The sequence below is a fragment of the Ambystoma mexicanum genome, chromosome 13 (genome assembly GCF_040938575.1).
Source record: "Ambystoma mexicanum isolate Mex_15411 chromosome 13, UKY_AmexF1_1, whole genome shotgun sequence".
NCBI classification, from domain to species: Eukaryota; Metazoa; Chordata; class Amphibia; order Caudata; family Ambystomatidae; genus Ambystoma; species Ambystoma mexicanum.
This window is the reverse complement of record NC_090938.1, coordinates 708,466,140-708,492,356: the sequence shown is the minus strand read 5'-3', so window position 1 is coordinate 708,492,356 and position 26,217 is coordinate 708,466,140. Positions and strand designations below refer to the sequence as shown.

The following is a 26,217-nucleotide window of genomic DNA, read 5'->3' as shown; positions in this document are numbered from 1 at the left end:
GCGATTACGGGGGTGCGATGTGGGGACTTTGATTTTAAACTGTCTCTTTTTGCAGATGACATCCTGGTGTATCTGTCTGGGATTAATGACTCACTACCCCGACTGTTGGAGCTGATACGTGGGTTTGGAAAGTTTTCCGGGCTCAAGATCAATGTCTCTAAATCCTGTATTATGCCCATGGGTGTGTGTGACGGAGATATTCGTGGTAAAACAGAGGTGTTTGGGATGCAAATAGAGAGTGTCAGTACTAGGTATCTCGGCGTCAATATTCCCAGGGACCTGAGTAGGATGTTTGAGTTGAACTTTCCCCCGTTGTTGGCTGGGGTGTGCAGCGACATGGATAGGTGGTCTCCCCTGTCACTTTCCTGGTTTGGACGTATGGTTTCTGTAAAGATGAACATGCCCCCCAGGCTTCTTTATCTCTTCTCTTCTCTGCCTTATATCGTTACAGACTCCTTTTTTGTGTCTCTTCGAATGCGTCTCCTTCGCTTTGTGTGGGGTGGTAAGAGGGCTAGAATAAAGTTTGGTACTTTGACCCTACCAAAGGTGTTCAGGGGATTTGGCCTACCAGACTTTAAGCAATATTACAAGGCGGCCCAGTTGCGAGTAATGTTGGAGCATTTACGGGATGACCTTAGAACATATTGGACATATATTGAAGATGTGCAGGTTCATCCTCATAAGGTTAGGGACTTGCTCTGGGCCCCTCGCCGTTCACTGCCCGCTGCAGCTCGGTCCCATCCAATTCTAGCTGTCCGTTGGCAGTTGTGGAGGCCTAGTAGGGACAACAAGCCACTATCATCATTGCCCTCCCCTCTGTCTTCCTTGTGTGGTCGGATCAGGGGATGGAGAGGGCTGCACAATTGTTTGACCAGGGAGCATTTATCGAATTCTCCCAATTGTTGGAACTACTTCCGGAAAGGCCTCCTTCCATTTTTGATTATTTGCGGCTCAAGGGTATTCTTACTCAGGCAGATTGGGTGGCCTCCCTCTCTCGTCCTTTGACCTCTTTTGGAAAAATCTTTGTAGAGGCCAGCTCTTGAAAGGGGTCTCTCTTGAAAATCTATAAGGTTTTAATTACGGCTGACTTAGAGGGTAGACAGGCGTTCAGGGGTGTATGGGAGGAGAGACTGGGCATAACCCTGGATGACCGGGCTTGGGAATCTGTTTATCGGTCCAATTTTGGAGGGAAGCTCTATAATGCAGCTATGGAGCATAACTTTAAAGTTCTCCACTTTTGGCACCGTCCGCCCGCCTCTCAGTCTAAAATGTTTCCTGGAGTTTCTCCTAAGTGTCCTCGGGCTTGTTCTGGTAGAGGAAGCTGGTTCCATATGTGGTGGGAGTGTCCGGTCATTCAGATTTACTGGGCGGAGTTACTTAGTTGGATCAAACACATTCTGGGACCTTGTCCTACCCTTCACCTCATGGAGATTGTATTGGGCACCCCTAGACCTGGGTGTGAGGAATTCCCTTTTCCCAGGGTGATGAATGCGATGCTAAGGGCGGGGAGAATGGCTTTGGCCCAGAAGTGGAAAGGATCTCAGAGCCCAACAAAGGCGGAATGGTTTCACAAACTTTTATCAATCTTTACTTATGAGAAGCTTGCGGCTATTGGTAATGATAACATGTCCTCTTTTTTGCAGGATTGGACTATTGTGCTGTTGAGTATGGACTGTGCGGCATTGAGACTTTAAGATCTTGGGCCTTGGGTGGAGCTCGATGATAGGAGGAGGGGTGGATCGTTGGTCGTTGAATGAATTGAGACACCCGATGTTTGGTGTTTCTTTGGGACCCTACGGATAGAAAGACGTATGCTGATTTGCAGCCATTATTTGTAATGAGTCTTGGTCCTAGTCACGGTGTACCTTTTGTTTTTCTTTTATTGAACCTGGAGTAGCTCACTGTTTGGGGGTGGGTGTGTTGGGATGGATAGGGAGGGGGGTATGGGATGTTATATGTTGTCTAGACTGGACCTGTTATAGGAATGAATGTGTGTTGTTACTGTTATGGAATTAATTCAATAAATACAAAGTGGTGGGGAAAAAAAGGGGGAAGTGGATAAAATAAAAAAACTTTGGTCCTCTGCTCTCGACTCCCTGTGTGCTCCGACTGTTTATCTGGAATCTGTTCACACTTAGAAGACACACACACAACCGGTTAAGCCTTTGTCTCACTCCCCTCCTGTCTCTTGAGTTTAAAATAATAGTCTAAACATTGTTCTCTCTGTTACCTTAATGCCTTCGCTGTTAACTGGAAGGCTCACGAGAATCAATGTCTTCCTTACTGTCTATTACTTCTCTGTAGATACTTCTGGCTTGCGGTAACTTCCCAGCTGTAGAATTCCTAACCTTTGGAATTATATTTACATGTCTTCACTATCTGCTGTTACTTCTGACATATTGTGTCTTTTGATTAAAAGCTTTACCAGTTAATAGTTTTGTTTGACTTCTCTGCTTGCTTCTGCCTTGAAATTGACCTTTTTGTTGTGTATTGAGTTCACTTGAAGTATATCATTATTTCCTAAATTCGATTGTATTTAATTACTTACATAGGAGTACTATTTCCTCTGAGTGTTCTCTTTTATTCACAATGTGGTGTCTTTCTATTACACAGATGTTAGATGCCTTGTCCAGTCTGTAGATTCACCACGCACCCGAGCTAAACAGTGCTCCTCCTCCCTCTGTGTCACTTTCCGCGTGGAAGCACTACACAGCCTCACTTCCTTCACCGACCTGCGCCGGCTGGTCACTCCTTCAGTTTATCAGGCCTGTTGTACGTGTGCACGTAACAAGGTGCTTTACTCGAATCCTCCCTTAGTCCTTTGACTCGTCACTGCCTCTGCCGTGTGCCGCCATATACCACGTTATGCACGCTCCACAATAAACTGCTTGCGCAGCCCGATTACTTTACACAATTCACCTTCACTCAATTTTATTTCCTTTCTCACTGAGGTATAGTTCAATCTACTACATTAGTTACAAATCATACTAAGAGGTATCATTTCTGCCTTACTTTAACTGTAGTGACTATTTTCAGAATAATACAACTATATACAATGAACAGTCTCTGGAATATCAGTTTTTTTCACTTATCTCTGTTTTCTGAATCTCCCTTGAAAGTCTATGGATTGACTGAATTATCTGGTCAAGCTTTTCTATTCTTGAAGATTTATTCTGTTCAGGAGCTCTGGTTAGCTGTGGCCATCTTGATCAGTGACTTGGATGAAAGGCAGTTTAGAATCTTTCCTAAAATTCCGAACTACCTCACAAGGTCTCCTGCCAAACAATGCTGTGAAACACACCCACCATCTTGGAATTGGGTACCTCCAGCCTCCTTATACAAGTTATGTTAAGAAAAATATTGTACACCAATGTTACTCATTATCACACTTGCAAACACCATTTGACCTTCTGCATGCAACATACCCACCTATCTTGTGTACCAATCGGCCCTTGTTAGAATACCGTCCCTGCTGGACCCTGACACAGAGTGTCCATCAATATCTCGTTAGAAAAGGCAACACATCCACAATGCACTGTGACTAACACCTGTGACCTTTGCCCTTGCAGGTGACTTTGGATACCGCCAGATACCATGGCTAATGACAACTGTGGGCAATCCACATGCGCCACAGGAGGTGGGCAACAATGAGCCACATGTCAGAAACAGGCTGTACACAAATCAGACCTTTGGCACACTGAAGAGCCGTTTCCGGTGTCTGCACAGGACCAGAGGGGCCTTGATGTACAGACCAGAGAAGTTGGATAAATTATTCTTGCCTGTGTCAGGCTGCACAACATCTGCCTCAGGTGTAATGTCCACCTCCCCAGTGATGAGGACATGAATCCCCCAGAAGACGACGACTCAATACTTGAAGGTGCAGTGCTGCCACACAGTAAACATGAGGAGGGAAGGGACGCTCATCTGGTGTGTCAAGAATTAATTGATAATTATTTCTGAACACATCGATAATCACATGATGCTCACCTTTGTGCATACCCACATCTTGAATACATCACAGTCACACAAAAGTGATTGTCCTAGCACTGCTTCAAGTGAAAAATTATTTAATAGTGCAGTGTCAAAAACATCCACCCCAAAACACATATCCACCCACCTCAACCACCCCAATACCCATTCCCACCTACCTCCCCACCCACAAAACTCATACCCAGCCACCTCTCCCATCCCCAACACCCATACCCACCCATCTCCCCATCCCTAACACCCACACCCACGCACCCAGCTCCCTCATGCACATCATCCCCCATTTCAACACCCATAATCACCCATCCCCGACACCCACACCCACCCACCTTCCCCTGCCCCCAACACCCAAGCCCACCTGCCACCCTGTGCCCGGTGAAAAAGTGTAATGTGGTAACAATCATTTTCTTGGCCTCTTGCCCTTGCCAGGAAGTTCTGGCTCTGTGAAGGGCCCTGCACAAAGTCTTGGATTGCTTCCAGATGCTGCACTTGGGTATCAGAAATTGTCTGTCTCCGCTCCATGATGTCCAGCCTCCTCCATATAGCACCAATAGAATGCTGTGTAATGGGCTGTGGGCTATGAGGAGGGCTGTGGCTGAAGCAGGGGGACTGAAACCCCTGTGACCTCTGTGGTGTGGTCCACTGGAATCAGTGTCATTCTCTAACTTCAGGTCACGCTGCACATGTGCATGGTCATCTTGCTCAGGTGATGAGGAGGTGTCATGGGGCAGATGGGTTTGTGTGGGTACAAATTGATGTGCGCAATTGTCACCATCTGGCCCTCAACACAACCACAGGGTCTGGCTATGTAGTAGCGGTTGCAGCACCTGTAGCTGTGTGTAGGGTACTGTCACTAGGAGCAGTGACGGCAGTTGCGTGTGCATTGCTGCTGGATGGGACACTTGGCTCTTGGTGTGGACTGTGTCAATGACTCCACTTCTTGCAGCTGGCATAGCACTTCTGGGTCCTAATGTCTCACTCCTGCCTTTTTTCCTGCTGTTCCCGTTGCTAGGCGGTGCAGGGGTGGAAGTTGTTGTGGTCGCACCAATGGCCCTGCCGTGGGACATAAATAGGCCTGCATCCTCCTCCTGAGTCGACTATGAACCTGTGGGGTGGTGTGAGAAACCTGAAGATGTCTCACCCGCTAGTCTGTCATCCAGGTGGCCAGGACATGGCTATCGTGTTTGGATCCAGTTCCTGGGGGTGGACCAGGGCGGGAGGATCACCTGAATTTGGGGTTTTCGGGAAGTGGAAGTGGGACACTGGATGGCGAGACGAGGTATCCCCTTCCCTGTAACACCTTTCCCCCAGGGATACTTAGGGACTCAATCCCCTCCTTTTCCGACACAAACACTTTCTCACAGACAATTCACTGTGAGGGAAAATGGACTAACACCCAAGATCATGACCCTGACATGTCCCAATACAATGGGCAGGCAGGGTCAGGCAATTACTGATCATTACACACACACCTGACTTCCATCACACTTCCCCACACAGATAAAGGGCGGAGCACGAATGCACACTCGGAGTGAGGCTAAGCACACGAGGAAGCAGTAGTTCCAATATGGCAGTTTAATACAAGCCGAAAAAATGTTGCGACCGAAGAGGATTGCAAGGAAAGAAGTGCCCTCGACCTTTTCACTGAAAGACTGTAATTTTCATGAGCCTTTGAGAACAGGAAACGTAAGACCTGCATCGATAGTCAAGGCGGGGAGAATTTCTGTGGTATTGTCCTTAGCTCCTACAACAAAGCAACACCAGTGAAGTCAGCACAGCCAGTGATTTGAGGAGACTGATAAAAGCCCAGACTGTGTGGAAACCAAGGTTGCAAGCAGCAACATTGTATAAAGGAAATTGAAGAGAACAGTGCATGGAGCGTATTTGGAAAGCGATGCTAATATAATTAAAGCAGCAGATAAGTGACTGAACTTTTAAGCAAAGATTCGATAACGTAAACAGAGTGGTCTGGCACCACGTGGGTGCTCACTCGAAAGTCTCTTTTAGGTATCCAACCAAAAGGTGACAAACATTAAAGGGAAGGAATTGTAAAATCCAAGTAGTCCTGCGACGGGTCAAGCCAAACCCTGTGCACATTTGAAAGTCTTCAATACTTGATGTAAATTGAAATTGGTCCAAGCCTGGCTGAGGGAGGATAATTGTGTTAAAAAGGGGTCTAAGCCTGGCTGAGGGGCATCCGGGGTGTAGAGTGAGTTACCCGAAAAGAATATCCTACGAACACTGTGCAAAAAGGAGCTGAGCCCGGATGAAGGAGATCCAAAAGGAACACACATTGTACTAAGAGATCTGAGCCTGATTGAGGGGGATCCGGGTGAACAGTGAATCACCTAAAGTGTTAATATACAAAGAGGAAAATAACTTGTTGATTTTTTTGGTTGCATCAGGCCCTCACAACGAAGAGGCTTTGAGAGGCAACGAGACTTGCATACAGAAGATCCTGATGCTAATGATTTAACTGTATGCTTGTGCAAAAGAAGCCAGAGACTGTGCTACGCTCGAGTGAACAGCCTTGTCCCGTGCTAAAAACGTGAGGAAGGGAGGCCAATGGCCTGAACATCTTGACATATCATTGTTGAACACTTCTTTCTTTTTTCATAAACACTATCTCCCACACTGTAAGGATTGGCAATAGGTTTATTAGTATTGACTCTTTTATTTTGACAAGACACCACTAGGACTGCGTTATTATTATTTGATGGTCTTAGTTTGCTCCCATCTGTAGCTTTAGGATTAGATAGGCATTTATTATACCCTTTTTGAAGTTCAGTAAACACTCTTGAACTGTGGTCACTTGTGTCTGCCTTACTGTTGATACCATGCCTTCCTTACAGTGGACAATGATTTGCTCCAAGCCAACATGCATACTTGCACGTGGGCTTGCATGTCACTTATGCTACATGGTGGAAGTTCATCATATACACATGTGGTGTCGATGTGCATGGTCGATTGCATGCCGATGTATATGGCTAATGTAAGGTGGGGGAAGTGTCTGCTGAGGGTGTACACCCTATATACATAGGCTCTTTGCCTGTTGGGCTGGCAATGTAGCCTGTACATGCGGTTTCTCTGGAGGTTCACTTTGGCACTTGCCCTTTCCCAGCAGACATGGGTGCTGCTCATGGTTGCATGGGCACACAGGCAAATTCACACTACAGTGCATGAGTATGTGCACAGTCGCCTACCTTCCATTGCTTATGCATGTGCTGGTATTGCCTTTGGATTCATTGGCATGTGGGTGCACATTCCACTGTCCACTGGGCCCTTCTATGTTGCGGGACACTTACATGGGATGATAATTTGGCCAGTGCATTGTCATGGGAGGAGCATTCATACTCACTAGCTTCGCCTTGGCTGCTGGCTACAACCTCGGCAGTGCCAACACCCTCAATCCCCTCCATATGGAGGATGCTTTTTGCCTTCTCCTCCCACAGGGTCAGGGCAAGGGGGTCCACAGTGCCCTATCCTGTGGTAGCTGTCTCTCGCTGGTGTTTTGACAGGAGGCTGCGTACCCTGGCCTTTAGGTAATTGCACCTTTTACGGTAGTCCTCGCTGTCCTGTGGGACTGTGCCAACCACCGTGAGCTTATCTCAGATGGTAGCCTTCCTCTGACCAGATGTCTTCCTGTGCCTATAGCCATACAACTTTTCAGCACGGACCACTACCTCATCGGTGAGTACTTGCAGCTCTGCTTCGCTGAATTTGTTTGCAAAGCCTCATATTTGGCACCTTCCTTTTGCCTTTGTCCTGTGACATGTTCTGTCTTCCTTCTGGGTTTGGATTGGGACTTTAAATGGGGCATTCAGAGTGGATTTGATTTTTAAGTAATTCCACCAATTCCAAAGGTGTGTGCGTGCTCCCAGCAATTTGTAATACAGCACTAATTCCACCGGACTTTAGGATGGTAAAGGTAATTCGGTAGAATTACTGCCGTATTACTGCCCGACTCATGAAGACAGCCTTAGTGATCTATGCATTGACTACGGGTTCTGATGAGATAACACTGTTGAGACAGCTTTACAATTTTAGATGATTTTATTATTTTAAATGTTGACTTGTGGCACACTTAAGATCTGTGGGCTTACAAGGCCCCAGTAAGTTTTCAACCATACTGGAGAAAACAAATGTAATGTTGTTCTGAAGGCAAATTATACAGAATGTTTAAAGTGGAGTTAATAGTTACAGTAGCACACAAGCAGGAAGGAAGGTATTTGCAACAGTACTTACTTTTGTGCTGGATGTTGTCCATAGGAGGGCCTGCAAAGTGAGCAAAACAGTGCTGGAGGAATGAAGGCGGGGGCGGAGGGGGTCTTATCTCCGTAAGGAATGGAATTTAAGTTTGAAGGATGCTATGGAGTCTATGAAGGGGTGCAGTACAAAGTGATGGGCATCACATTCTCATGGGTTGCATCTCATGTAACACAGACATGTTAAATCTCAAGAATGTCGCCAGTTTGGAGCTGTAGACTTTTACAATGCCAGTTGGATGTACAGTTAAAGGTTTTGAATTTATAGGATGCTATTGCAAGTATTAGTTTCTTTATAATCATTCTGTAAAATGTGCCTTTACAACACCACCTCATTTTTTACTGTGGTATGGTTGAAGCCTTGCTGTGGCGTTGAAGTTCACAGATCTTAAATCTGTGCCAATTCAACTTAAGAAAACATCTTGTCTAAATGCCCAACACATGCATTAAATATTTGTTAGATGATTTTGTTGAAATATTCAATTTGATGAGCTGAATGTATTTACGAAGAACACAATTTTGGGGAAGTTAATAAGGGTGAAGTAGGGCTGTTTGATTACTATTGTTTTTTTAAACTGCTTGCACTACTTTGTACATTTGCACACTTGCTGATACTATTCTGTTTTGGAGGGGGGTTATTTGATCTCTTTTTTGACTGAATTGTCAATAGCTTAATCTATTTTCACTCTCTATGTGGCAGCCATATTTGGAGGGTTCTACGGTTCTTGCCCAGCTTCCATACGTAAAGCAAAGATGAAGTGAACATGCAGCGGTTGACCCCTGCAGCTGCGCTAGCAGAGCACCAAATTTAAGCGAGTCTGAGCTCATCCATGACAAGTCCAGACCTAGACCAGACCTTATGGAGGACTTGGGGCTGATATGTCACAGGGTACTACGTCTTTCCGGTGTTGCTGGATGAGCAGCAGCACCGTAAGAGAACTTACCTTTATTTAGTGAAAAGTATGTATTTAATGAACAATACCTGGAGACGCTCATAGCTGAAAATCTTTACCATTCTATACCACTCACCAAAGTTGAGAATAATATGTTAAAAATTACTGCTATTACACTAAAAGGCTGCTTGCTTAATGCTCGTTCTGGAAAATATTGATAGGCTCTTGGCTAGAAATAAGGTTACAAGTGCTAGGTAATAGGATCTGTTCTTGATCTTTGTTCCTCCTGTCGTGACTTTACCCACTTTATCATTTTACCTTTTGGAGAGTTTAAGTGCGGCTGTGTTAAGTCATATGAAGTTGGTGATTGTCAGGCCCTTGCTTCTAGTATGGTCTGATAATATTTTCATAAAGAGGAACAATTTCTACACTCCTTAAAGCAAATAAAAAGGGGCTAATACCTCACAGATTCGGCCTAGTTCATGGGAAATGGTAACACTAACATAACTAAGGAATGTTCATTACCCACTAGGAACATATCCCCTTATCTGCCTTCCTTCAATGTAAACTTAAATTGCTCTCTGGTGTGGTAGCTGTCCTTAAAGAGATGACAAGCAGGAAATCCCACCTAATCCGTGGTTCTCTCCAGAGTTAGAAGCACTTCGAATTAAAGTGAGCAGAGCAGACCATAATTAGTGGATTAAGCATGATGGGGCAGAAAAAGTCATACATCATCTTGACTGTCAGGCAGTAAAAAAAGATTTAAATTATTTTTTTACTCAGAAAGAATTGATAATGCAGTCTGTCTCTCGAGAGAAGGCTTCAGTCTGTTAAGTGAAGTTAAATCAACCCATGCTACTGAACAGATGGCTGATAATTTGTTGTTTCCCAACCTAGTTTCCAGAGTTAGGATTATTAGGTGAACACCATTCTCTTGGTTTCCAGAGTCTAACTTTGCGACTATGTATGGTCTATTTACATTCACTGGTACCTGAAATATTCTTTGGGTCTTGTAGGGGGGGGGGGCATATAAACACCACAAGGACTTAATTTTGGGCCCGTCTTTATCTTGTGGGTTTACTAGGGGCCTTTGTCAGCATTATGACTTCCTCTTTCCTGATATTGTTGGTCATCTTGACAGATTGCCACTTTTCTATGGGTGGAAAGCCTCTAAATTCTTCCTCCTCATCTGAGAGTTCTTGTCTTCTTCTGGCATAGTGGATTGTGGAGAATAGGATAGGATATCCAGAACGTGATGTGGAGCAAAGTCCACTGCTTGTTCAAGGATTTTCCTCAGATCTTCTGGTCTTGGATCTCTTTGATACTCAATCAGTCTCCTCATGGTACCTCTCTACATGTTCCTTAGAATCCTCTCTGGTCTGCATCATCAGAATGCTTCAATGGAAGGGCGTCCCCTTTACTCAAAAACACTGGGGACTTTACTAAGTATTTGCAAGAGAAATGTGTCAAATGGGATACATTCTATATCAAATAATCTATTCTTTAAGTGAAGACCTTAAATGTCTCTCTCTTACTAAGGACTCCTTAAATATATTTGTAATAAAAATACATTCATCAACAATTTTCAGATCTCATTAAAATATAACTACAAGTTACAAATCTCAACATAATAAATTGAAACCACAAAAAAATAACACTTAAACAAAAACAAAATAACACTTAAACAACAATCATCAAAAGAGAAGAACATTCATCACAAAAAAAAGATGCTCTACCCCTTGGACAAGTTATTAAGACACCTAGTGCCAAAATGAGTTAGCATACGCTACATCATCAAATGGTACAGAAAAAGGCAAAGTAACATAATCAACATTAGTTAATTAACATTATCAACATTCACCATATAAGAAAAAAACATTAAGGAGTGTGCATGTAAAAGATTGTAATCTCCACAAAAACAAATATAATGCCGTTATTTAGGATCAACTACTGCTAAAAGATTGGATGAGGAATAACAGTTTTCGTGTTTATGGGAACTCAAACAATCATGTCTACATAAATATTAAAAACTAGTTTCGACATAATGCCAAACCTTGTTGAGATTTCTTCTTCAGGATCGCTAGCCAAGCAAGTTCCTTTGGATATGAAAAAAGCCAATACGATGAAAACACTAAGCTCTGTTCTCCTCTATGATCTGATCATCTTGCTGGATGCTTCTGTGTCCCAGTGATTTATTCTGTTATTGTTTAAATCAGTAATGTGTAAACCTCTGTTAAAAAAAAAACATTTTTAGATCCTAATGATTTAGTTTGCATCGGTCCATCTTTCAACTCACGTTCTTGGCAAAGGTTCTGGAGAAAGTAGTTTCGAAGGAACTTAAAGTGCTTGCTAAAGAAAGCGGCCTACTTCATGATCTTTAGGCTCGCTCACAGCCGGAATTTAGCACAGACTCAATTTTGATAAATGTGTTGGGTGATGTCAGGGAAACAGTTGGTTCGGAGAGTAGTGCAATATTAATTCGCCTTGATCTGTCAGCAGCGTTCAACACCATTTACAACAGAAGGCTCTTAGAGCGGCTAGCTTTGCTAGGCTTTTGTGACACATTGTTATATGTTGGACCGAATTCATTGGGTGGCTCTGGGGGCCTATGGGTGAGATGAAAGAAAACTAACATGTGGTGCCCCTAGGTCCCTGCCCTATCACCACTAATATTTAATTTGTGTGTAGCTTTATTGGCACATTTGATTCATTTATGCGTGTTCCACTATTACGCATATGCAGATAACACACAGCTAATTGTTTGACTGGTGATGCCATCAGAGATGACAGCCAACAGAATGTGAGACAGTTTGGTTTTCATTGATGATTGGATCTGTAGAAATTGTATGAAAATAAACAAGTCCAAATCAACAATTCTGAAGTTTAATGGCCAATTCGACCTTTGGTCCCAAAACTGCTGGCCTGTGCAAATGGGCCCCTGATCGGATAATGTGGGTAAAGAGAACACAATTAAATGTTTTGGGGTACTAATTGACACCTCCATTTCCCTTTCAAAACAGATTACAGAAGTGACTAAGAAAGGTTTCTTCAACAAAATATACTTCATGAAGTGTTTATGTTTTTTCATCCAACACCTGGATTACTATAATGTCATTTAGTAGCACTTCCAGAGCAGGAAATACAGAATCTTCAAAGAGTTCAAAATATAGCAGCCCATATGCTTTGAAGTGTGGGTCAACGATAACATATTACACCTATTCTCTCCCGCTTTCATTAGCTGACATTTAAAGCCAGAATCAACGTTAACACGCTTTGCCTGGCCCATAAAAGACTGTACGAGGCCGGTCGAAGACCTAGGAGGAGACAGGGGTGACAGACAGCCCCACACGCTCGGGGGACAACCAACGAAGACACTCCTGCCCCCGGACAGCCCAGCCCCAAAGTCCCGTTACAGGCCAAACCTGTGGCAGCAAGCGGATCAGAGGTGGTGGTTCCCCTCCCCTTCAACACTCCTGAACGCGGTGCACCCAGCGCGTACCCAGCGGCGCGGGCAAGCAGGTCCCCCTGGAAGCCCCGGAAAGGAGCAGGTAGACTCGAGCGGCAGCACCCGCCATATTGCGGAAGACTGGCAGCGGACCTGTGGACTCGCCCCCGCCCCGTCGGGGCCAACCTGAGGCGGCAAAAGTAAAGAAGATTGGTGGGGGAGATCCCCCTCCGCCCGCCCGACATCACTTCTAGGCAGTGCGGATGAGCCCGCGAGCTGCCAGCCAAGCACCCAGGGAGAAGACAGCAGGGCCGGGCGGCCTCATACGCACAGTCACGGACGATCGGCAGGGACTCCTCCACTCTGAAACGACGGCGCCCGACCCCAGCCACACCAAGAGCAGCGAGGAAAAGATTAAAGGTGGGTGCTCCCCCCTCCCTTCGCCCCTCAACACGCCTCAGCGTTGCGGCGGAACACCAGCGGGAGACCTCGGGGGGTGGTGAGGGTTCCCGGGTCACCAGCTACGGGCAGCCCTTCATGCTAGATCTCCCCACCTCCACACAGCGCAACCTTGAGCCAGACCGCACCGGAGGCAGAGATAGGGGATCAGAGCAGAGTGTACGCCTCCCCCCCGCCCTGCAGCACGCCCTACTGGCCCACCGGAGTGGAGAAGCTCGCTGGGGGTGCCCCCCACCCAACATCGTTCCTCGGCGATGCGGAGAAGCCCGCGAGGTGCCGGCAAAAGGAGCCCCAGTGGTCCCATGCAGCGGGGTGAGTGACCAGAAGGAAAGACAGCGGTGGGCAGGAGGAGAGGAGCGGCTGGTGTCGGGGGAAGATCCAGGAGACGGAAACAGTGAGTTGCGGTGCTGAGGAAGAGGGAATCACTGCTGAGGTTGGGACACCCCCCCCTCCCCACAGACACAAGGGTATGGACTCCGGGCGCATCCAGCGCCCCATGTTATAGTAGACTTCCAGTTGAGCGCGACCAGGGGCTCCCTAGATCGATGACATCCCTGCAGCCGGGGGTGGGCGAACGCTCGCCCGGAGAAGCGGTGAGTCATAGGAGATCGGACTCAGACCACAGGAGGTAGCACACCCCGGAGCGCCGGACAGTGGGTGACCCCCACCCATGATAGCACACGGTGTGCTGGGGCTAGAAGTGGTGTGGTGATCAAAGCACGCTCGGAAGTTCTTAAAGGCTCCCCCTAAATCTGCGCTGGCAGCCCAGTAACTGGCCACTGGAACCCTGAGTGGCACGGAAGATTCCGCATAGGTGCCAAAATGAGCTGTGATCCAGACCCATGATCCACAATCCTGCAAGGGACACCTAAAACAAGTACGCAACGACTGCAACACCAAAACTCGCACTTCCTCAGACAAACTAATCGCCGACAACAGCTGCCTGTCTCAGATGCCAGGTACCAAATCCAAAACGGGCCCATCAAGAGCACGGACCCCGGCCAGGCCCCAGGAGAGACAGCTCGAGAAGTGCTGGTGACAAAGAACCCGTACGCAGGCAGACTCGCCCTCTCCTCCCCCAGCGCCACTCACTGAAGCACAGGCCCACCCAACTAGCAATAGGGCAACCGACAAAGACGAACTGTTAAATTGTTTGAAAGGTATGGCGGCCAGGATGACAAACGCTTTCCACACTCAAATGGAACAACTTAGGGAGGACCTGAAATCGTCCCTCCAGGAGGTTAATAAGGAAATGGCAGAGATGGGTGAGAGAGTAGACATAGTGGAAAGAGGCCTCTCAAACATCAGAGGAGACTAATCAAAATAGCCTACTTCTAGACCAGCTGGCAACCGCAATGAACAATTGGCGGAGGATCTAGAAAACCGCTTGAGAAGATCCAATATCAGGGTTAAGGGCCTGGCGGAATCAGTATTGGACAAGGGCTTAAGAGACACTATGCAACTCTGCTTTAGCAGCCTACTAACCGATGCCCAACCGGAAACGAAAGGCTTCGACAAGATTCCCCAAGTGGGCCCAATACGCAACGAACTGGGGTCACGCCCCAGAGATGTCTTAATAGCAATGACATTGTATGGTTTGAAGGAAGAGGTGCTACACGCGGCTAGGACGAACGGGGACCTCACGATCAACGTGTCCCGCATACAGCTATACCAGGACCTCGCCCGAATCACCCTACATAAAAGGCGGCTAATGCAACCAGTAACGAAAGCCCTTCGGACACACCAAATCAGATATAGATGGTTGCATCCATTCGGACTCTCATTTACATGGGAAGGCAAACAGAGGAATATCGGGAACTGTGCAGAGGGTCTAGCTCTCCTACACTTGGAGGACGAACAGCAGGAGGCACCCGTGCACCCTCGGCTAAACGCAGTTGGCCAATCAAGCAAACCATGGGAATGGTCAACGGGGAGAAGACAAAGACGAGGAAGAATGGGTAGAACTGGTAGCACCCAACCAGCTCAGGAATGTGAACCCAAAAGTCCACCAGATCAAAAGGCAACCAAACACACAGACAATGAGTGAAGTGCCATCAAATGTGAGAAGACCGCAAAATGACTCTAAAGCGCCTGCACGGAGGTAAGAGGTCATTTATCTTGGAAACCGGGTCAGAGTAAATCTACTCCTGACCATTGTGAACTGGGGGGACCCTAGAGGCCTTACATCCGTTGGATCAGCGGAGGACCCCATGAGGGGCCCAGGCCTCACACTCTCCCAGGATGGAGGGGTGGTAAGGGGGGGGAGCGTTCAAAGATGGGGAAAGCAAGGAACCAAAAACAAAGAGCAAAGATGAGCCACCTCCACAACTGGGTTTAACAGAAAGACAACAGACAGTGGGTAAACTCTGTAGCAGGACACAAGACCCAATAAGCCGTATCCCATCTCCTAGAGAGCAATGGTAGAAGTGAACATAATCTCGCTTAACGTCCAGGGTCTGAATTCCCCTGCTAAAAGGCGATCGATTCTGAGTAGGCTGGAAACCATGCATATGAAAATAGCGATCATACAGGAGACACACCTGTTCCAGGATGCGCAGCAGATCATTTCCACTCCAATTTTATGCCTCAAGCCAGTCCAAAATGAAAGGGGTGGCAATCCTTTGTAGCAGGCACTTAGACTTCCACAAACAATATGTTATGAAGGATCGGGAAGGCAGATACCTGGGGTTGAAGGATACCATCAATGACCAAATGTATACAATTATAGCGGTATATGTCCCAAATGAAAAACAGGACCAGTATATCCCCAAACTACTCCAGAAGATTGGGAGCTGGTATGAGGGCAGAGTGATAATAGGTGGAGACTTTAACTGCGTTATGGACCCAAAAATGGACAAAACACTCCCCCCGACAGCCGCAGACCAGCGAAATAGACAGGCCCTGGGAAAACTCTTCAGAGACTTGGAGGTGATAGAGACGTGGCGGTTCTTCCACCCAGAAAGCAGAGAATATACACATTACTCGGCAGTACACAGGGGATATTCTAGAATTGACATGATCCTAGTGTCTTCCACCCTGATTCCATATATTAAAAAAATAGAAATCGAGGTCCAGTACCTCTCAGACCACGCCCCAGTGGTAACCTGCTTGGAATTGCAGAAAATAACGAATAGGCCGCGCCCACAGTGGAGGCTAAATGAGATAATCCTGAGGGACATAGCGTTCAGAACACATATGGAGGAAGTCATAAGTAATTACTTCCTGGAAAACGACAATGGAGAGGTGGACTGGCGGGTAGTGGGGATGCAGGGAAAGCAGTTATTAGAGGGGAATTCATATCTCAAGCAACACAATATTACTGAGAGAAAGTCCTTACAACGAAGAAACTAGAAGAAGAGGTAAGAAATGCTGAAAGGCTCCATAAGACCCGTCAGACCCCCAGAACCTGGCGAGACCTAAAAAAAGCTAGATCCAAATTAGAAAACCACATGGCGGACAGAACAGCGCAGACACTGCTAAACACCAAACACTCTTATTACATACATGGGGGGAAAGCGAATTCTTGGCAGCCAAATTACGCAAACAGAAGGCGCGTAACCACATCACCCGGTTAAGAAATAGTAATGGGGATTTGCAAACGGGAGATAATGAGAAACTAGAAACGATGGTCCACTTTCACCTAAACCAGATGTCTAGCCGGAACCTGAACGCGGCAAAACAAGCATCCTATTTGTCAGACATAAAACTGCCACAGATCTCTGAACAGCAAAATGAACAATTAGGGGCCCCCTTCACAACACAAGAAGTGAGTGACGTGATTACAGCACTACCCAGAGGTAAAGCACCAGGCCCAGATGGTTTAGGGAACGGGTTTTATAAAGTATTTCTGACACAGCTGATAATCCCCCTCACTCGCCTTTACAACATAATTAGGGATAAAGGAGCGGTCTCAAAGGACATGGGTCACTCAGTCACAATCCTTCCCCTAAAGCCGGGGAAAGACCCAGTAGAATGGTCCAGTTACCGCCCCATTGCACTCCTCAATACCGACGCAAAACTATATGCAAAAATAATTGCAAATCGGTTAGCGACAGTATTTATTTATTTTATTTATTTATTAAATTTATATAGCGCGCAGGCAGCCCAGGGGCATTGTGGCACTGTTACTTGCAGGAAGACTTAGTTACAATGTGAGCAGGTTGTGCCTTGGGTTACAGTAAGGCAGTGACCTGTGATCAGATATATCACATAATACATCATATTGCCTGGGATAATACATTCAGACCAGGCGGGCTTCATACGAGGAAGACACACTCAGGATAATGTCAGGCGGGTAATTGATATTATAGACTGGGGCACCAGAGGCGTCCAGAAATTCACCATCGCGGCTCTTGATGCTACACGAGCATTCGACAGCATAGACTGGGAGTACATAAGTTTGGTTATAGATGGTTTCGGCTGCGGGCTGACATTTACTAAGATGGTCCTGGCTAATTACCAGCATCCTTCTACGCACCTAATTATAAATGGCTATACATCAGAAAGACTCAATATCCGGAGAGGCACACGGCAGGGGTGCCCCCTCCCCCCTCTTATTTTCGCCATGGCAATGGAGCCATTTGCCCATAGGATTAGGGAGGACCCAGGTATTAGAGGGGTGTTACAGGGGAAACCCAACATAAGATTGCCCTATATGAAGACAATATTATGCTTTACATGGCAGATCCAAAGCACACGTTACCCAGAATAATCAAGGAATTGTAGAAATTCGAAAAAACATCAGGGTTCACAATAAATTATACCAAATCGAAAGCACTGAATGTAACCAAGAGCAGAGAGAATGTAACCTAGCTATTGGAGCGCTACCCCCTGCAGTGGGAAAAACAGTCCAAAAAATACCTAGGAATCCAAATCACTAGATCCACAAAAAACCTGCTCAAAGCGAATATCAATCCTCTATGGAAACGCCTGCAAGGAGACTTGCAGAGATGGGACGTCCAGGAATTAGCATGGTTTGCTAGGATAGCGGCTATAAAAATGACCTTGTTACCCAAACTACTGTATGTGGTAAGCTCCACCCCGGTGGTTATCCCCCCGACAATGATCCAGCAACTCCAAAAAGCAGTCTTTAAATTCATCTGGGGGAACAGGAAGCCGAGAATCCAGAAAAAGATTATGATGCGCCCAACACTAATGGGGGGTTGGGTGTGCCGGACCTAGGGAGATACGTACTAGCAGCCCAATTGGCGCCAGCATTGAAATAGGCAGGGAGGGACCCCCTCCCAGGATGGAGGGAAATAGAACAGTCTGCGACGGATACCCCACTATGTATGCTACCATTCCTCAAGCCAAAAACACGAGAGAGAGGAGGTATCCTATTGGAAGCGACAAAAACAACACTTCACACCTGGGACACGGTGATCCATGGCAGGGGGATCAAACTAGGCCTGGGTCCAATGTCCCCTATAGTACAAAATCCTGATTTTACGCCCGGGCTTCAGCTAAAGTTCTGGGACGGTTGGCAGGGAGCAGATACAGTATCCTTAAGAGACTTGTACCAGGATGACACCCCACTCTCCTTTGAACTTTGCAAACAAAGATTTGGGATCACCGAGCATCACAGATTTAAATATATACAAGTACGTCACTGGATCTCACACCCAGAGGTAAAACAGGCTGGATTACGTCCCCCAGCAGGTCTAGAACTCACGATACGGGAGGGGACACAGGAAAAAGGGATCACTAGACTGTACAAGTTACTTGACAAATCACAAGCAGAACCCTCCAATATATGAAAGATTGGGAGCGGGACATATGGGAGGAAATCACACAGGAAGAATGGAATCAAATTTGGAGAAGGGCACACAAACTATCCAAATCCACGGCAATCAAAGAATCAGCATATAAGATATGCTACCGATGGTATCTGCCTCCAAGCAGAATACATAAAATGAACCCCACGTATCCCTCAGACTGCTGGCGCCAATGTGGAGAAAGAGATGACCTTTTCCATATGTGGTGGTCGTGCTCAAGGGTAAAAGTGTATTGGAAAGAGATACTGAGTCTCATCAAAGACATAACAGGCACAGACCTACCACATTCCCCTAAGGTCATTTTACTGGGGGCAGTGTCAGAAGGAAGATACGCAGCTTCAGGGAACAGAGCGGCTCTCATCACCCACCTACTTTCTGCAGCAAGGATGACAGTGGCCCAACGATGGAAGACAGTGGAAGGTCCAACAACCCCATGGTGGTGGATGAAAGTGTGGGGAGTGATGGCGATGGAGAACATTCGCTCCACAAAATCAGGGACCTACCTGAAATTCTTAGCCATATGGGATCCACTTCAAGACTACGTGGGGGAAAGGGAGGCTCAATTCTATAAACCCAGGACTCTAAGGAACATTCATATAAGATAGAGACTGCAGTAGACAAAGGAGCGATGAGCTCAGGAAACGGCTTTGCTTTGGTTATTTCCTTGACCTAGTTTGGTTCAGATAACTCTAAGAGAAAGGGGTGGGATGGGTGGGTGAGGGCGGGGATACTCAGGGGGAAAGTTGGAAGACAATAATAGTCTTGATGCTAAGGTTCAAGTAGGTTAACTACTTTGTTTTCACAGATGATAAAGGTTGTAATACTGCTCTAACCAAAGGCTAACTGTTGTCTCCCGTTTAAAAATGAACAAAATGAAAAATAAAGTTGGTAAAAAAAAAAAAGACTGTACGATGTGAGACCCTCATTTTTGTAAAGAAAACTACAATGGTTTAGTCTCAGTGGAGGCATTAATATGTAGACTGACCATCTGTTGATAGTTATTAAAATGTCCCACCTCTGCATCAGAAGTAGAAGGTTTTCTTTTCAAGCTAGAAGGCTATATATTTCTTCACCTTTTCATACTACGAGTACATGGGACATGTTAGGTTTTCAAGCGTTGCTAAAGACCTGGTTGTTTGCCTCATGATAGTATAATACATAGAACTTGGAGTAATTAACATGAGACCGTTTAGTGCCAAGATGCTGCAAGGTGTATGCAAGTGCTCTGAAAATGAGTATAAAATAGAATAATAGAAAGAGGTGTGTGCTGGAGTGCCTCTGTGCGCCACTACTATTTAAGACGTATACAAACACTTTTGCAGAGTATTTGGAGCAGGTCGCCCTAACCATTCCCCAAATGGGTAGTAGGCACATACCTATCTAGGCGTACACTGTTTTGATAGTTAGAACTAAGAATCCCTTCCATACAGCATCTAGTCAATTCTTATGCGTTGCTCATGAAATCAGTAGGTTTGTTGGTAATTGTAAACAAATCTAACATGATGTATATTGCATAAATCTGTAAGCCTACTTGCCTGGCCCTACCTATTATGATAAAGGAGGAGAATTGAAACCTAGTATATAGTTTCCGATTATTTGGGTAAGCGCTTTGTAAGAAATCATTTGTGGAAAGCTCACTTGGAAAAGCAAGCCCCAAAAATCGTACAAACCAATGAAGTATTCTCTGCCGGCAAACAGGGTAAGCTGCAAACCTATTAAAATATGCTAAGGGTCTACGTGGAGATGTATGGAGCTAAAGAGAGACTGCACAGGCATTTGGCAGTATGCTAACACCTCTAGTTAGCAAAATGTTCAAAACTCCTTTTTGAGGCAACTTCTTAATGTCTCACTTTCTACAAGTAGCTATATTTTGCATTTAAAGATGAATGTTTCTTATATCATGGATGTATTGGTGATGCATGGGTGATGATTTGGCAGAATGAAAGCACTTGTTTACCAAAGTTGATTTTAAAAGGAATTCCAGAAACAGACTATAGCAAAAACACTTTCTTGGCTGAACTATCTATTAAAATCTTTCAGACTCAAATAAATTAATTCAAATGCTAAAGAGATAATCAAGGAAAGATTCTTAAAGTACACCACGTATAAAAGTAAAGAAACTGAATTGTCGAGAATTATGGTGCAAAGGTTTCTTCAATTTGCTCCATTAAATGGTATTGAAGACTAATTGCTGTCAGTGAACAACTTGTGCAATAGCCAGCTGGTATCTTGTTTTCAGCCCAGCCTTTTACCTGTTTCATCATCTAGGTGACCAGGATTGCAGGTTACAGTGCTGCTCACAGTTGCTTGTGTGATAATTTTGACTTAAAGGTTCCCACTCATTTTATGCTTCTCTGCTCATTTTACGGTGGACCAGGGAAAATATTTGTATATCCTATTTTCAAGAGACACAATGTTAGACACTGTAGATTAGTCATGTGTATCTTGTTATCCTTATCAGGATGGAGGTGCTAGCAGCTATTATATGAGGATGGTTGTATGAGGAGGCGGTGAAATCTAAGAGGAAGGAAGAGGCAGTGGCATCAGACACTTGGCGTGAAACAGAGGAGGTAACATTAAGAGAGCGTGGTGGTACAGTAAGGATTGGTGGGATAGTAACAGGAGAAGAGGAGTTACAGCAAACAGCAAAATCAGAGCAGGTCAGTGGGAACCTCCTGAGAGATAGAAGGTGAGACAAGAACATCAGGTGTTGGACAAGGACCAGGTCATATGAAGATAACCAACATTAACAGACAGAACAGGCAGGTTCTGGCAGGCATATTCAGTTCCAGGCAGAACTAAATGGTTGGGGGAGACATGGCACCAGTGAGATTATTGCTAGATCACAAAGCTGGGGCACGTGAAACCAGGAAGAAGTTGAGGACAAGCCAGAATTCAGGAGGCCCTTCTCTAGCTCTCCTTGCCGACTATGTCGACTAACGCATCTGCTGACCAGACTCTACAACCAGGTATGAAGGGTTTGGGTTACCTTAAATCCTGCAATGCCAGAAAAGATTGAGCTAACTGCTTTTGAACCGTATGAACCCGGACACTTGCTCCAGAGTCCAATTAGCCTGTGGAACCTGCATTATGTAAAGAGACATTGGATAACTGGAGGGCATTTAACGGTAATAAGACCTGACCCTATTTAATGAGAGCCATCTTTACCCTTCTGTTTTGTTGTAAAGAGGAGTTACATCCAGCTATATACTTGATGTCAATCCTGCACTTTAGCTTCAAAGTCGAAATTCAGGAGTACGGGAAACTGGTAGTAAAGTGGTGGTAAACAAATACTCACATCTTACCACAATTTGTTCCTGCTCTGCTGTATTCGTAATGATGTCCAATATATGGTCTTGGCATCCTTATTGGTCTCAGGTGGGTCCCTGGGACAGGTGGTGTCAGAAGTCAGATCAAAAAGGCTTGGACTGGCTATCTGGCCCAAGACCCCAATGCCAAGACATCCCCAATCTTACGACAAGAAGGAATATTTCCCCATGTTATCTGAGCTCATTAAGGAAGCTGAGCAGAGTAGGACATAACCCAACATTTAGGGTAGTTATTCTAGAGCCACTGCTACCCTACCAGAGCCACTCCTAACGCAAACCTGTAGAAAACCCACTTAGGCAGTGAGGGTGAGAATTAACTGATCTATCCAGGGAGGATTTTCTAAGGTTCCCTTAACATATATCTAAGCTGGGTTTCACCGAAGAAAATGTCATTAACAAATGCTGAATGCGCATTTTGTGTGCATTTGGCATGTAAGAAAAAGCTGAATCATACCGAAAAGGGGTTGCAGGGTTGTCCCCCGCTCCCCATGTCCGGTATGATGGGATTAGGGGGCTGAGGGGGTGTCCCCGCTTCTGGTGCAGGACTGCGGCACTATTAAAAAAAAATAATTGTGAACAATAAAAGAGAAAGGGACCCTGCGGCGGAGGACCCGACCCAATCTCGGGTTGAGAAGCTTCTGCCTCAGGGAGACTGGAGCCTGGAAGTACAGCAGTGAGGAAGTGAAGGAACAGTTAAGTGGGATACCGGGGTTACGAGACAGCCAGTACTTTGAATGCGGCCCCGGGTGATCCATGTGAGCACTGCGTATTGTGAACGGTACTTTTTTTTAAACATTTTTCCATTTTTGCCCTCAATTTGTTTGCATGCAAACTTTTCGGCCGCAATCTTTTAACATAGATCCATCTATGCCAACCAAACAACCAACAAAGAGGACTCTGATGACGACCTCCTAGCCCAAGAAGATTCTGGAAATGATGTAGGGAAGTGGCTGTTAGGAACACGATCACAATCTATACCAGACCAATCACTCGGTGAGGCTCCAGCCAAGCAGGATCAGCAACAACCACAGCAACTGCTCATCTGGCCTTCTATCCTCCATAACACCACCATTGTGTTTGACTCCAAGTAAATCCAGGACACAATATCGAGGTGCACAAATTGCAGAAAGACAACTCTTTAATGCATGCAATTATTGGCTGGGAGATCAATCAGCCTGAAGGGACCAAAAAAGCTGAAGACTCTTGACCCACCCACATCGGGTTACAGTTTTTATAGACAGAAACCACAAAATTACACTAATATTCCAGTCATTAAGTAAATGTAAGTCCCCTTTACAAACGTAATGATCAACATACATTGCCCTACTCTATTGGTTAGCACATTACCCGTGACATTTCCAAATCCATCCACCTGCGGATTATGTAATCAGGCAATTAGCAAAAGAGAAATCAGCACCTCACTAAGTTTCCTTTGCCTTGACGCCAGGCAGCTTGGCACTGTAGCCTGTTCCGAGACCTTTTAGCGTCTTCACTGTGAGAGATATCATTTTCAACTACCACGCTGATACGTGTTACGATTCCCATTGCTTAGCTAGACCGAGGACAGAAACCGTTAGTTTCCAGATTGTTCATTTTGCCTGAGAGAGCGCGAGCGAGTGAGAGAGAGAGAGCTCATAGAAAAACCATACAACAGAAATCCCACTTTTGAGAAGTAATTATTTGTACTACCAGACCACCAGGTCACAAACTCTACAGTCCTAAGACTTCACTAGAGGGGCAGTAGATCCAAAGCCTGATGCAGTATTTTGCTAGTGCTTCAACCTGAAGCCTAATTTATACCAGGACACATATTTTGGAAATACTGTATTTCTGTCTGGTTAATGCTAAAAACACAAGTTGTTATTATTCTGTGTGTTCGACTCTCCTGGGAAAAAGTTCATGAGAGAGGATAACAGGATCTTCATCTTTTGAAACAATAACTAATGTGATTAATATTTGCACTGCCTGTTCACCCAGCCACGTACTTGGCAACTTTACAAGCTCTCCTGGATGCGGCCGAAACAAGACCTAATCTAAAAATTACAGAATCACTAAAACAACATGGAACCTTTACGTTTTGAGTATTCAATCAATCAAGAAAGTTTATTTCAGATTCAAAATCCATAAAACACATAAGACCAAACAATTACAACAAATAAAACCAAGCAATTACAAGAAATAAAATCCATTCCCTTAAAAGTATACACCAAAACCCATTATATAACTTCAACAACAGTCCAATAATAAACTAACATATGTAATACAAAACAATACTATCAATGTAGCGACAAAATGTAAAAGAAGTCTAAAAACTGGCCTTCATTACGAGCATGGATGTAAAAACGCATTCATTACCAGTATGGCGGAATTAGCGCGTCCGTGTAACCTCGACCCCGCTAATAGTGGGTGATTACGAGAGCGCGAGCACACGCGAACCCCCATGCCGGTAATGGCCGCACCGCCATGCCGCTAAAGGCCCCCCAAACCTCTGATAGCGCCATCACAGGACCCGCCGATATCGCCTCCGCCTAGGAGCAACCCCTTATTAACGGACCTAGTAATACCATCATGCAAATACTGGGTCCGTAATGCCGGACCCGGAAGTAACATCATTGCGCCGGAACGGGAAATGCACCGGCGGCCATCTTTAAAAACACAATCCATTGCAATCCTCTCAACACAGCAGTGCTACAGAGTGGAGAGCAGGGCCCTACCATCCACCATGTCTAAGGCAACCCGCAAGACCACCCCCGCTTGCGCAAGAAGCGCTTCTCCGATGAGGAGCTCAACATGCTTGCCGATACGCTGGTAGCCCATACGGATGAGGTGTTCGCCAACAACCTGAAAAGGGAAGTGCAACCCCAAAAAAAACAAATATGGGAGGAGGTGGCGCGGAAGGTGACAGCGGTAGGCACCACCCCCCTGCACGGTGAAAGACTGTAAGAAGAGATGGGATAACCTACGTCTCCGGGTGCGAAACATCTTATCATCAAATCGCAGTGAGGCCATGGCTACAGGCAGGGGGCCAAACTCACCCATCAAACTGATGCGATGGAGGGAGACCTGCAGCACCACTATAAATATGGAGTCGGTTGATGGCTTCGGTGAAATGGAGACAGGTGCTGGTAAGAAGGGGCACGGTACAGGCGGTGGCGGTATTGCCGGGTTGTCGGCTCGTAATGGCCCGGACCGGTTAACGATGCTGGTAATACCATTCCGCCTTCCTTTTTTTTATTACCTCCATGCTCGTAATGAGGCCATATGTGCCTTTTCACATGACAGCTCTGCTGGGTAAATTGTATCATCCCTCACCCTGTACCCTCAAAATCCCCTTTCTAAAATACATTGCCCTCTTCAGAAAGGAGAGCAGTGCCCATGCACCCAGAACAGAGTCAGCGCTCAGAAGAAATGAAATAGCCGCTTTATGACGACTGATCTTGGTCTCCCTAAGAACTGGAATTATCGTTGCTCTCCGGATCCCAATATACCCCGGGCCGAACAATAACAGATGAACCAAATCTTCTTTATTATGTCCGCACACTGGGCATGCCGCAGAGTCCGGATAACCTTTCCATTTCACTGTATTCCCCCGTAGAAGGAGGCAATCAAACCTCGCCCGTGTGATTAGCCAGCGATCATTTTTATACGTGCCCCAAATCAAACAAGGTTGGATCTCATGTGACCGACTAATACTTGCATGACGATTAGCTGAATTATTTTCAAACCCAGAGAGCGTTCTCTTCCTAGTAAACACTTTGCCCAAAGCAGATTTGTGACCATTCACCTCAATTTTTGTTAAAAGGGCAGCTGGAGGAAAAAGAATACTTAGATTAGCCTCTCCCAGGATTGTATCTATATAGTCAAGCCAAGGAATTCTTTTCCACCCCACCCTACCCAATACAGATCTAATAATGAAATGGCAAAGAAAGGCATGTACATTCGCCCACAACCGAACCCAAAAAAAGATTGGGGCCAACACCCACTGGTCCTCCCAGAATTCCAGGCCCAATTCTCTGTGAATAGATAAACACGCTGAGGAACTAGGGAGCATCAAAAGTCTCCTAA

At 45.7% G+C, this 26,217-nt stretch overlaps 1 protein-coding gene across 1 annotated transcript in view; it reads right to left on the bottom strand.

Annotated features, from left to right (window-relative positions):
* The window catches only part of LOC138521762 (E3 ubiquitin-protein ligase TRIM39-like), a 1,417,788-nt gene that overhangs the window by 361,431 nt on the left and 1,030,140 nt on the right, over positions 1–26,217 (bottom strand). The window lies entirely within an intron of this gene.